The sequence below is a fragment of the Pinus tabuliformis genome, chromosome 6 (genome assembly GCF_031772625.1).
Source record: "Pinus tabuliformis cultivar Carrire ecotype Pingquan chromosome 6, CPIR1, whole genome shotgun sequence".
NCBI lineage: Eukaryota > Viridiplantae > Streptophyta > Pinopsida > Pinales > Pinaceae > Pinus > Pinus tabuliformis.
In genome coordinates this window covers 1,125,947,046-1,125,961,217 of record NC_142292.1, presented here as the reverse complement: position 1 = coordinate 1,125,961,217, position 14,172 = coordinate 1,125,947,046, and the positions used below count along the sequence as shown (strand labels likewise).

Here is a 14,172-nt window from a genome sequence, read left to right as displayed (position 1 = left end):
ATCCATGAGTGGAGACGTCGAAGAAGATTAGTGAAAGTTTTTATCCCGGACCAAATCTTAGCTGAATGGTTTGTCAAATCATTATTACCAAGAATTACTGAAGATGTAGCTAAGGCCGGAGTAGTTACTGAGGAGCAAGTCATTGCTCAAGCACAATACCTTGACTTAGTTTACACTCAGTCGGGTACGTTACACGAGAAAATTCCGGATCTTCCAAAGTCAAACCAAATCGCTGCTGCTCCTTCGGGATCTCATGCCGCTGATGGTATGATTGGTATCGTGACTACGAAGAGCAAGAAGAAGTCTTCCAAGGCTTCAACTACTCCAATTATCACTTTGCCTGATTCTCCGACAGGAGAGTCTTCTCCTGAACTCACCGCCGACATTCACGCCGTAGAGTCATCTACGGCCAAACCAAAAAACGGTGGAAAGAAGAAAGGAAAGAAGAAGGCCAAAGCAGACAAGGCTCCAAAGGAGAAAACGGAAAAGTCGGAAACCAATGACGAAAAACGCAAACCTCAATATCCTTGTCTCATTTGTGAAGAAGATCATTTTACGAGAGACTGCCCTCATCGGGCCGAGGTAGTGAAAATAGTCAAAGGTTCTCCCACTCCTGCTGTGTTAAAAAATCCATTTCCAGAGCAGGAGAATAAGATGATAGGTTCTTCTTCGAATGCCAGTGAAGAACCCATTTTGATGATGTCTCATGTCAGGATTGCGACTCGATCGCAAGATTATGGTAGTAAGGCTCCTGTTGATGGCAAGGAAGCAGAATCTTCTCACTCTAACCCATCAACCTCAGCTCCTGGTTCCGATCCACTACAGATCGAAAAACCTAACCCAGACTTAGTAATTAAGCCGCCCGCCAAGGGTGTACTTCGAAGGTCTGCTTTCAATCCACATGCGAGAGCAGCCCAGAATTACAACATTGTTGAAGACTTAGCTGTTTCACCTTCAGCAATGTCGGCACTCGAAGTGCTGCAATCATGTCCAGCACAACGAAAATTGCTTTTGTCGGCTATCGGAGCTGTCGATGTTCAGGACCCGAACCTAATGATCTTTGATCTAGAAAATAGTACACCGCGTCTCCCCCATCAAATGGCTTTCCAAATCCCAGTGATAGTCAAAAACAGGCCTATTCATCGGACTGTGATTGATGAGGGAGCTTCTACGTGTATTATGTCGATTCAATGTTGGAGATCGCTTGGTTCTCCTTCGTTGAACCAATCCCCCACCATCCTTAAGGCCTTTGATGGCCGTGGGTTCCGTTCGTTTGGTATTCTACAAGAATTGCCTATAGGGGTCGAAGGTAAAACCGTTAGTCTGGATGTGGAAGTGGTTGATGCCCCTCTAGACTACAACCTTCTTTTGGGTCGAAGTTGGTCATATGCTATGACAGCGGTCGTTTCATCGGTCTTCAGAGTCATTAAATTTCCACATAACGGTAAGATCGTGACTATTGATCAGCTGACATACTTTTCATCCGACCCAACCTCTTCAGAAACTATCCAACATGTTGGTAAAACGACAATCCCTTATAGGGACATTGGTGTAGGTTTAGTTAAGGATTCCGGTTTACTGGGAACTTTTCCTCTCCCTCCACTCAACGTAGACCCTTCGTTTGCAACAATTCATATGATCACGTCAGAAAACATTATTTATGATGATCCTTGGTATGTTCCATCTGACTCTGAGCTAGATTCATTCGGTGATGTTATGCCGTTGAGTCCGTATGAAATTGCTTATGAAGCTCTTATGTCTTTTACCGATTTTCATTCAACCGAAACCGACCAAATGAATGTGGTCAGTGAAGAGTCACTTTTCACCTCACCCTTAGAACGGATAACGTTTCCCGAAGAAGTGTCATCTGACGAACAACTTCGCGAAATCCTAAGTGTAGATGATCTACCATGGGAAGATCTCCATCACAGATCTTCGTTTTTACCTAAGGGCGATGCATTTGAAAATGATTTTTCATCTATCTTTACCGCTGAATATGTCAAAGACGCTCAGGATCCAACGAAACATTCTGATTCAGAGTTGAATTTAGGGAATATTTCTCGTACTGTTCCCATTGATATATCAGTGAAGCCCGGAATCGAGGAAAACATTCATATAGGTGCCGCATGTACTGAAGAAGAAATCCAAACTTACAAGGCCCTATTCCAAGAATTCCGCGACGTGTTTGCCTGGTCTTACGAGGAAATGCCAGGAATCGATCCTGCCATTGTTGTTCATGAAATCAAAACCTACCCGGATGCTAAACCCATTCGGCAACGGTTGCGTCAGATTCACCCTCGAAAAGCGGCTGCAATTAAAGCAGAAGTCGAAAAGCTGTTGAAAGCAGGTTTCATTTATCCGATCCCGTTAACGGATTGGGTATCGAATATTGTTCCCGTCAATAAAAAACAAGGAACAATAAGAATCTGTATCGACTATAGGGATATCAATCGAGCTTGTCCAAAAGACAACTATCCTACGCCTTATATCGATCAAATTATTGATGATTGTGCCGGAAGTGAGATGTTTTCCTTCATGGATGGTTTCTCAGGCTATAATCAAATCAATATTCTACCTGCCGACCAACCAAAAACGGCATTCATTTGTCCATGGGGGACATTTGCTTATTGCAAATTACCTTTTGGGCTTAAGAATGCCGGTGCTACTTTTCAACGGGCGATGTCTTATGCATTTCATGACATCAAGCACATTGTGCAACCCTATCTCGATGATTTGCCTGCTCATTCTTTACATCGAGCTGATCACCTTGTCCATTTACGAGCAATCTTTATGAGGTGTAGGCATTATCGAATTCGGTTGAATCCCCACAAGTGTGTTTTCTGTATAGAAACAGGTCGATTGCTGGGATTTGTTGTTTCAAAAGCCGGCATTCGCGTCGATCCCTCGAAAGTCGAGGCTATCATCAAATTGCCTCCTCCTTCGAGTTTGCGCCAACTCCAAAGTTTGCAAGGGAAAGCAAACTTTTTACGCCGATTCATCCCAAACTACGCCGAGGTCACTAAAGGTTTTACACGGTTGTTGAAACAGAACGTACAATTCTTTTGGGACGAGATTGCCCAACAATCTTTTGATGCATTAAAACACGCGTTGACCCATGCACCGTTATTGCATCCTCCCAACTACAACCAGGACTACTTCTTATACCTCGCAGCTTCGCATTCCACCATTGGAATGGTGTTAGTTCAAGAAGATGAATTCAAAGCAGAGCATGTGATATATTATCTTAGTAGAACCTTAAATCCCACTGAGTTAAAATATTCGCATGTGGAGAAATTGGCCCTGGCAGCCGTTCAAGCTGTCCAGCGTTTTCGTCATTACATTCTTCTCCGCAAAACTACAGTTATTTCGGATTGCAACCCTATGATTTATATTTTGACAAAACAACTGCTAGGGGGCAAGTACTCTAAATGGATTGTCATCCTGCAAGAGTTCGACTTGGAGTTCGAGAAGTCCAAGTCTAAGAAATCTTTAGTTTTTGCGGAATTGATGTGTGATTTCCCGAGTGCTGACACAGAGACTGTGGCAGAAGAGTCCATTGCGGACGAATCTTTGTTTCTTATTAGCACTTTAGATCCGTGGTATGGGGATATAATCATCTATCTCCAAACCCAAACTTTTCGGCCTGAAGCTTCCAAGGAAGACCGTCGAAAAATTCGGTTTCGATCCCAGCAATACAGAATTATTGGAGATACACTTTATCGCCGGGGGGCAGACTTAGTTTTTCGACGTTGTTTAACTCACGAAGAGGCTGAGAGAGTTTTGAATGATTGTCACTCTGGAGCATGTGGCGGTCATATGTCTGGGTATGCCACAGCTCAGAAGGTGTTGCGCGCTGGCTATTTCTGGCCGTCTATGTTTAAAGATTGTATCCTTGCCGTCAGAAAATGCCACAACTGTCAAGTGTTTGATCGAAAGATGCGCGCTCCACCTGCTCCTCTCCACCCTATAATTGCCGCTGGTCCATTCGCCAAATGGGGTATTGACTTTATTACTTGTAACCCTCACTCGGCCGGGGGGCATGCGTATATCATCCTTGCGGTTGATTATTTTACAAAATGGGCCGAGGCGATGCCTACATTCGACGCAAGCGGCAAGACAGCTGCAGTTTTCGTATTCAATCATATCATAACTAGGTTTGGTGTCCCACAAGCAATCATTACTGACCATGGGAGCCATTTTCGAAACGTCATGATGACTGAGCTTACAAGCCAGCTTGGTTTGCGCCACGATAGCTCTACTCCTTATTATCCGCAAGCCAACGGTTTGGTTGAGTCAATCAACAAAGTTCTAGTCATCATGATTCGACGGATCATTGGTATCCATCGAACGAATTGGCATAACATGTTATTTTCGGCGCTATGGGCATATCGAACTTCAGTGAAAAATTCAACAGGTTTCACCCCTTTCCAGCTAGTTTATGGCTTAGAAGCTGTGTTACCTATTGAATGCGAAATCCCATCACTTCAAATGGCTGTCGAATTACTTCCAGCTACTTCCGAAGAGGAGAAACGGTTATTATACTTGGCTAAATTAGATGAGACTCGACGTGACGCTACTTTAGCTATCGAGACTCACGCGAAACGAATGAAAGCTCAGTACGATAAAAATGTAACCCCTCGAAGTTTTTCGGAAGGAGACCTAGTACTATTATATGATCAAGCTAACGATAAGCTAGGTGCCGGAAAATTCGTTCCCATGTGGCATGGGCCCTACATTGTAAAGCGAAAGCTAGCAAAAGGGGCTTATGAGTTAGTTGATTTTGATGGGGACTCTTTGGGTAAACCCAGAAATGGACTTTACCTAAAGAGGTATTATGCTTAAAATGATGGGTATGGAGAAATTTTTAGATAGGTTAGATTTTCTTTCTAGCTAGCAAGTGTGTTAGTTTAGTCAGTGTGCTTAGCTTAGCGAGTGTGGTTTTTCGTCATTATTCTGGCTTATTTTGGTTTTACTCTTGATATTGTAGATGTCGACGCCTCTCCAAACATACATTGGATTTGCTGATGGTGCTTGTCGTAGTACACGGAATATCTCTTCCGCAGCTTGGGTTATCTATTCGCCCTCTGACGAGTTAGTTTCTATGCATGGGGTAAGCCTCGGTCAAACAACGAATAACATTGCAGAATACAGTGCAGTGGTTGAATTATTATCCGAATCTATTTCATTTGGAATTCGACGTTTGATAGTGAGGTTAGATTCTGAACTTGTTGTATTACAGCTTAATAGAGTTTATGCCATTAGAAATCCTGTGTTATTAAGGTTGTTTTTGAGAGTGCGTCTCTTGGAACGTGAATTTGATTACATTGAATATCAACATATTCCAAGGTCCTTGAATACATTAGCAGATGCAATTGCTTCTCGAGTGTTGGACAGACATTTATAATAATCATGCAAGTAAATTTAAAAACATTTCATCATATATGTTAAACAAGATAAGCCGGTAATAGTGATATATATAGATAGAAGTGTGTCAAAAAATATATACATCGTCTTCGATCATAGGTTGAGAACACCTTATGATCGGCAAAATGATAGTACAAAAAGTCAAAAATGTCACATGTGACTACAAAAAGTGACTAGTCAATCACTGGTGGTGCTCTCTGTACGACACCACTGCGCGGGCTACCTTACGCAAAAATCTCCTAAACGGTCCAGGGACCGCGACTACAAAACGCTGAAGCCTGATAGGAATGTCGTCCATAGTAGTCTCAGGTATGTCTGCCGTGAGACGCTCTAGATCATGCTCCAACTCAGCTAGTACGTCTGCAGCCGCGTCCTGTGGGGCCGGTACCGGTGCAGCTGGATGTAGTCTATCATAAGGCCGGAGGTTGGCTGGACGCTGTGGACCAACATCTGCATTTTGAAAAAGTTTTACTATTAGTTTTGAGACGATATATATAAAAAATACAAAAAATACATAATTAGGAAACTTGTGAAAATAAAAAGTACCTCTGTCGTCCCATTGTTCTCCCTGTGGAAGAACCATGTCCGGATCACCTCTGAAATCCATTCCGGCATACGGAAAGTCCTGTATCACAAAAAGCTGGCCCTCTAACCAGTCAAAGTAACTATCTGAGAATCGAACCACCGCCGCACCCTCGTCAGGATGCCGGGCCATCACCGCGACCCATCGAATCAGCTTTGGCTCCCGAGGACCCAAGATATCAACAGTGAGTTGCTGAGGGATCAGCATTGGAACTCTCTCCAAGGCAAAGCTCACGACTATAGGCCCATATCCAAAAGTCTTTAGTCGTCCGTTCTTTGCCTTGGTCAGTTGGCTCTTCATATGAGCCGACACAGCTTCACACCAGTTGAAAATGGTGCCTTGGTAACAGTCAATTGCCATCCGCATTTGGGATCCGGAAGCAATGTGCAAAGCGGCCGCGCCGCAAATTCTGGTGACCGTGAACGCAATAACTTTGAGTTCAGGCAGAGTGATGTGTTTTATCTCTATGCCTTTTGAATGGTGAGCCCCACGTGTGCACCAATCCTCGCGGAGACTATCAAGGGATTGGCCACCCGGCCTAGTCCCCGCAAGATTGAGTTGCTCGCCTCTGTTTGGCAAGCCAGTGAGAAAGTATACATCCGAGGGCTCTATCTCGAGCTGGTGCCCTCCTATGTAAAAGCATTGTTCTTGAACGTTCCATCGCTCAACCAGCCATTCCAAGAATCTTACCTGGCCCCTCATGCCCGGTATGGTCCAATATTTGTATAACCCGCATGCTCTTAGGGCATCCAGAGAAGGTTGGTGATTTATTGCAGCTTCATCTTCCTCTACATGCTCTCTCTCTCTCCAGTCTAACATGATTAATGCCCTGCATATCAAAAAAGGCAATTAGAAATTGATTTGAGGTTTTTTGGTAGCTTTTTGGGGGAGTTGGGGTTTTGGAATGCGCACTTCTCGGAAGACGCACCCCAGCTTTGTAGCACAGGGCGTCCGGACGCAGCTAGCCTGAAGGCGGGCTGCGTCCCCCGACCGTTTTCCCGTATGAGAAAAAGTCGGGGGACGCAGGTCACCCGAAGGGCACCTGCGTCCGCCGAGAGGCGCATTCCAAAACCAAAACCCCCCCAAAAAATGAAATTAAGACCTAAAAATTAATTCTAAATGGATAGAAATGCAGAGTAGGATGTGTAAAATACCTAGATGAAACGGCGTTCGATTCCGACGGTCAGATTTTCCGCAGCGACCACGGGAAGTTTCTTGTCAAAAGCTCCTTTTTCAACCTCCAAAGTCAAACGGTAAAAATGACATGGTAAAAGGTCTTTTTATAGGTTTTTTGGGTGAATTAGTTCATTTTTTACCATGAAAAGATGTTTTTCGACGTATTTTTGCCTATTTTTAAACAGGTATGAGTAATGTGTTGCTTTTGTACAGGACAAAAAGACTTCGAGGGAAACTGTCATTTTTCACAAACAAAATATCAGAGTCATCTTTTAAGCCCTTTTCTGACTCCTAAAACATGAAAAGATCGCCGAGTGTTTCTTTTTCACTCGTTAAAACGGAATTAAAAGACGGTCCCCTTTTTAGCTCTTTTCTGGCCGTAAAATCAAGAAAAGATTGCCGGGTTTTTGTCGTTTCAAACTCGATAAGGAAATAAAACGACGTGTCCTTGATCGCTTTTTACTTTTCAGGTCGACGACACTATCATGAAAGTACTCCTTGGTCGCAAGATCAAGCGGTTCCCCCAGGTATTATTTTATACTTTTTCGGGCTTGAGGGACACAAATTTACGAAAAAGTTCAACGTGGAGTTTCCTTAAGTTTTTTCAGACTCTCTAAAATTGAAAAACGCCGAGTTGTTCCTATACTGGGCTCGTTAAACTTTTACAGTAAAGGACCTGTTCAATTACAAACAGGAACGAACCACTCCTTCCTAGGGTTCGAATTTAAACTAGGTTGGACTCGTCCGAAGGATGAGCTTATAATCAAGCATATGTTATCCTCCTCAAAGCTTGTTAAAAATAAAGAGGTACTTGCCAGAAATGGTGGGGGAAAAGAGAGAAGAATGAACCTATTTGTTACCTTTATTTCAAAAGAAACTTTATTACCACTCTTGAACACGACACTTTTTCATTCACCTGGGTTGGGAAATCTTTTACCTCACAGTTGACCAAATCACTTTGAAAGTCTTTAACCGGGTTCCGGGAATTAACTTTGAGTTATTTGTTACCAAGCCATCTGTCGTGTCGTTATGTGTTCAAGAGGTCTGCAAGCAAAACTTTCATCTGCAAAATACTTGTCATCCATTTGACCATCCATGAGTCAGTCCTTACAGCAACATTTCTTCAACTTGAACAATGATTTCGTGTTGCAGGCTTGCCTGCAACGAGTCGCTTTCTATCGACATCGACACATTATCTAGAAAGATGACTTAGGAATCGACAGTACCTTGAAGTCTGCATGCATCAATGGCAGGTTTCTCGCCTTTGACGACAGTTTACATCATTGACTTTCGATCAAAGGATTCCGTGAAGTGTTCGACATCAAAACATCTATTCACATTTCACGGATTGTGCTTGGTACTTTGAGAACCATTGACATTACTGGTGGTCTCTCTCACGCTTGTTAACAGTTCACATCATCGACTGGTAATCAAGTGGTTTCTAACATGTTCGACATCAAATCATTTAATCACATGGTTAGAATCGTACCAATTCGGGAAGTAGAAGTGAAGACCCTGGATCTAGTTTCTACCATCCAGGCTGCGAGGAGTTTTGTATTCATTGTCTATGTAGACTAATCATAAACAGATGGCTGCGTCCATACTGTGTCTACAAAAGTCTATAAAAATGATGTACTGCAAGATCATTCCTGTATCAGAATAGTTATTCCATTAGTTAAAGTTTTGAATCTGAGTATGGGAATGCCTACCTCAGTGATGATATAATCTTATACATGTATTTTGTGTTGAAAATTGCAGGTTCCAACCAGGTCATCCACAAGACAATCCTTGAAATGATAAAGCGCTTCACCCTTCCTAGAATTACAAAACCCTAATTTATTCCAGGCTTCGCACTTTAGGGGGCAATCTGTTACACTAAAAAATGTCACCTTGACTACTTACAGTTAGTATGGCTCAAATCAACAGTCATGCTACCCCTTTTAGGCAAGTCTCATGCCTCTGTTATCCATCTCAAACTCAAAGAAGAGAGAAAGTCTTGTAAAAACTATGTTTATCTCTGGGGTCGCAGGTTCTCTCTAGCCTTACCTGCGGGGACGCTGACCATGTTCACAAAAGCTGCGTCCATGGACGCTCTGTATGTTAAGGGACAGGTGCGTCCTTCTGTAAAAGGCAAAATGCGCGAGTTTCATCTTAAAAAAGTTACTTGTGGTTACTTCTAGAACATTCTAGAGGTCGGTTTGATGAAATGGATGCGCCTCCAGTTGGTTCATGTATCTCTATTAAGAGGGAACTTATCCCATCAATAAGGGAGCTATCCCACCCATAGAGGGGGATGATCCCATTGATAGTGGACCTGAATAACCTCTTTACAACACTATAAATAAAGACATTGAGCCAGAGGGAGAGGAGGTTGGAGCTATACATTTTCTTTGGGTAAATGCTGCAGGATTTAGGTCTTCCATTAGAACCTTTGTGAGGAGAGATTGTCTTTACTTGATTCTACTTGGAAGTGGGTGAGCTTTGTCAAAGTAGAGGAAAACCCTTGATGGACCCTGGGAGGAACTTGCACAACACCAAGGCCAGGTTGTAAGAGTTTCTTTGTTTCGTTATTAATACAAACTGGTTTATTTTTCTCAATAGCTTATGTTAATGAGTTATTTCATGTGTTCCTTGGTCTGCATGTTGAATATATGTTTTATTATATGAAATACAAGTGCTTGGTAATTGTTTGATTGTTTGTGGTTGCAGAAATTGACATGAAGGAGGAGCTCATCCGGATCGCCAAGGACGGACTTCAACAACAGCGTTTTGGAATAAGGTAAGCCTAAACACTTGTAGTTTTCATGTTGTAAAAGGTGTATTTAGAGAAAGATCACTCCATTTTGTCTTGTTTGTCATTAGAACGTCTTAGAATTCTAGGAAGGTCAGTCGTGTCCACACCCTTGACCAATTCCGTGTGACAGAACTTCAAAGCTTCCTTGACCAAGATGCTTCACCGTTGCGGTTTGCAAATGACACGGGCCCCTGGGGGCGACAAAGTGACACCCCTACTACGGGTCGAGATACAATTGAAGAGTGACATGCATCACTTCTAGCATGGATTCTGACCTAGATGTGTTCAATCATAATCCAACACATGGTAGCTTTGCGCCAGTATATTTTCAACCAGGTGTGATGACCAATTATGTGAATCAATGGTTCCTCTCGTATTAAGTTGAATTACTATTGTGGTGCAGTTCATCAGTAGGGTAAAATTAACCTATCTCACGAAGGTCTAAACCCAGCTCATGTTCCCTATTGGTGGGTGAACAATCCAACACTTGGTGAATTTTTCTTCATAATGATAGGAAGAGATGACATCGAAGGATAAAAAAGCAACATCACTATGAATGGTTGGCTGCCACAAGACAGTTATCCTTGTGGTAACCTTTTTGACACCTCTAGCTTCAAATTCTGAAAATATAAAGGATCGATAGGCCACACTTTCATAGTTTGTATTTGTACTGAAAATCAAAATCAAATGAGCTTTTACACTTTTGTTCCACACGAGATTTCTATTCTCGTTGAGCTCATATTAGGACACCTATGTTATCTTTTAACAAATGTGCCACCCCAGCCAAACTCCCCACCTGACAATGTCTTCCGCCCAGATCGACCCACTGAAACATGCCTTAAGGACAAAAATAGGGGTAGTGCCCCATCTCTGCCCAACGGAATAAGTAAAATAACATTAAAATTAGTGGTATTTCACTTGCGCCGAAAACGGCTGCCACTTATTCTACACCTCTCAAATCATTTCACAAAGTTAGACTAGAGTTAAGCTCAACAGGGTCTTCTTTCCCCACTGATTCCACCAAGCCCATTCCCTTAGCTGTGGTTTCGCTAGATAGTAGATAGGGACAATGGGAATCTTCTTAATACATTCATGTGCATCACTAATTAGATGACGAGGCATTTGGCTACCTTAAGAGAGACATAATTACTCCCACCATTTACCAGTGCTTGGTTGAATTTCTTCACTTTGACATTCAGAGCACTGGGTAGAAATACCATTGCATCAGCATTCGCAAGGACCATAACAATGCTTTGCTTTAATTAAACAGTCAGATTCCCATTATCCGTACCAGTTTTGAGTCGACTTTTCAATGCCTAGGGAAAATCACTGGGCAGGGGGCATTCTATGCCCGTAGCCCAATCGGCACACGACTACACACCCTCACCACAAGAGCAACTTAGGTAGACTACCGATAGCCCACGAGTTGAGGGCGCAGACCCCTAGGCCTAGCCCTTAGAGGCAATCCTTTTCCTGAAGTTACAGATCTGTTTTGTTGACTTCCCTTACCTACATTGTTCTATTGACCAAAAGCTATTCACCTTGGAGACCTGATGCGGTTATGAGTACGACTGGGCATGAACGGTACTCAGTCCTCAAGATTTTCAAGGGCCACCGAGGACATAACGGACATCGTAAGACATGCGGTGCTCTTCCAGCTACTAGACCCCATCTCTGGGTGAACTAATTCCAGGGTGGACAAGCTGTTAAAAAGAAAAGATAACTCTTCCCGAGACCCTCGATGACGTCTCCAGATTTCTTAATATTGCTGCCCGCCACCATGTCCTGGTTCGAGAATATTAACTTGATTCCCTTTCGATGCTTGTGTAGAGTGCACCCTTGATACAAGGCTTCCCCATCTCTTAGGATCGACTAACCCATGTCCAAGTGTTGCTCACATGGAACCTTTCCCCAGTTCAGTCTTCAAAGTTCTCATTTGAATATTTGCTACTACCACCAAGATTTGCACCGTTGGTCAATCCACCCAAGCACGTACCCAAGGTTTCTCAATGACCCTCACGTCCTCCTACTCATTAGAGCCAGGTAATTACTCCGACAGTCGAGTATAAGTTGCGAGCTTCAGCGCCATCCATTTTCGAAGCTAGTTGATTCAGTAGGTGAGTTGTTACACACTCCTTAGTGGATTTCGACTTCCATGACCACCATCCTCCTATCTTAATCAACCAACACCCTTTGTGGGATCTAGGTTACCATGAAATTTGGCACCATAACTCAAATTTCAATTCATCCCGCATCGCCAGTTATGCTTACCAAAAATGTCCCACTTGGAGCTCTCGATTCCAGCGCGGGGCTCAATGGAGCAACCACACCCTCTTACCTATTTAAAGTTTGAGAATCGGTCAAGGGAATTACACCTTTGATGCCTCTAATAATTTTCTTTACACGACAAAACTCGCACGTGAGCTCCAACTATCCTGAAACTTCGGAGGAAACCAGCTACTAGATGGTTCAATTAGTCTTTCGCCCCTATACCCAAGTCAGATAAATGATTTGCACATCAGTATCGCTACAAGCCTCCACTAGAGTTTTCATTGGCTTCGCCCTGCTCAGGCATAGTTCACCATATTTCGTGTCCCAACAGGTGTGCTCACACTTGAACCCTTAGGATAAACTCAAGGTCGGTCGACGATGCACCCCCCCAGAGAGGGGATCTCGCCTGTCAGCTTCCTTGTGCCTTGCAGGTTTTCAAACCCGCTGACTTGCACACATGTTAGACTCCTTGGTCCGTGTTTCAAGACGGGTCGAATGGAAAGCCCGCCAACCAACACCACGAGCACGTAGGTGCACACAACCCACCAACCAACACCACGAGCACGTAGGTGCACACAACCCGCCACAAGGGTACACTCTTCGTTCCTCAATCACCACAGTGGTAAATTGACATGAAATAATCTACCCGCGCTTGTGACAACGCAACAGCCCATGTTGGTTTGCACCTCAAGTCGAGTGGTAGACCAGCCTGAGTCGTTCCACATCTGACTAAGACGCATTGACAACCTCCATCCACTTCCATCCTGGCAATGTCAAGCACTCTTTAACTCTCTTTTCAAAGTCCTATTTATCTTTCCCTCGCAGTATTTGTTTGCTATCCATCTCTCGCTCGTATTTACCCTTGGATGGAATTTACCACCCAATTAGGGTTGCATTCCCAAACAACTAGACTCGATGACAATTCCTCGTGATGCGATAGGGTCCCAGCCTAACGGAGCAATCACCCTCTCAAGCACCCCCTTCCAAAGGACTTGGCCCAGGTCCACCACTGAGGACGCTTCTATAGACTACAATTCAGGTGACGCTGCCACTTGATTTTTTGCTGGGCTCTTCCCAGTTTTCTCACTGCTACTAGGGGAATCCTTGTAAGTTTCTTTTCCTTCGCTTAATTATATGCTTAAACTCAGCAGGTGTTCTTGCCTGAGCTGAGGTCACAAATTTGGAGCTAAATTTTCCCTACCCGATGGGAGGACAAGGGAGAGCAAAGCAAGTTTGGGCAATGCCACACAAATCCTACATCAGCTAACGCCGACTGCCCATCCAAGGGAACAAGATCACCACTCATCAATGCATGCCAGGAAACATTACTTGAGGTATTTCAGCTAACTTCACCGCATTGGGCACAGACAACTAGCTTTGCTACTCCCTAACACATTGCAGGGATCGTGTTTGAATGGGATGAAATTCCCAGATAGACGTGCCCTCGACTAAGGCCTTGGATGAAAATTGCATTCAAAAACTCGATGATTCACGGGATTCTGCAATTCACACTAAGTATCACATTTCGCTACATTCTTCATCATAGCAAGAGCCAAGATATCCATTACCAAGAGTCGTTTCCACATATTACCAAAAATCTGCCACAACACTGAATAGGGGCACCCCCCACAACAAATTTAAGGCTAAGGGCCAAAAGGAGGAAAGGAATAAAAATGGATGAAAGAAAGAGAAACAAAGGTGCCTACCCCACTCACAGAAGAGGGTCAATCAGAGAAAAATCTACCTGAGCCCCACACCCTCGCAAAAAGGGGGGGGGGGGGGGAATGCATGGTACAACAATTGAGAAGGACTAGGGTGGCCACCTAAAGAGCTTACACTACTTTTAATCCTTTCGAACACCAGCCCACAGCAATTCCCCCTTTTATCCATAGAGCTAGGGACCGAAAGGAAGAAGGCTAGAAAA

The 14,172-nt window shown here is 43.6% G+C and overlaps 2 non-coding genes across 2 annotated transcripts; both read right to left on the bottom strand.

The window, feature by feature from the left end:
* Positions 1-10,057: 10,057 nt before the first annotated feature.
* On the bottom strand, positions 10,058-13,423 carry LOC149262843 (25S ribosomal RNA). Its single transcript, XR_016261389.1, has one exon. It is a non-coding gene; the product is annotated as a 25S ribosomal RNA (ribosomal RNA).
* A 247-nt stretch (positions 13,424-13,670) lies between these two features.
* LOC149262842 (5.8S ribosomal RNA) lies at positions 13,671-13,824 on the bottom strand. Its single transcript, XR_016261432.1, has one exon. It is a non-coding gene; the product is annotated as a 5.8S ribosomal RNA (ribosomal RNA).
* Positions 13,825-14,172: the final 348 nt, after the last annotated feature.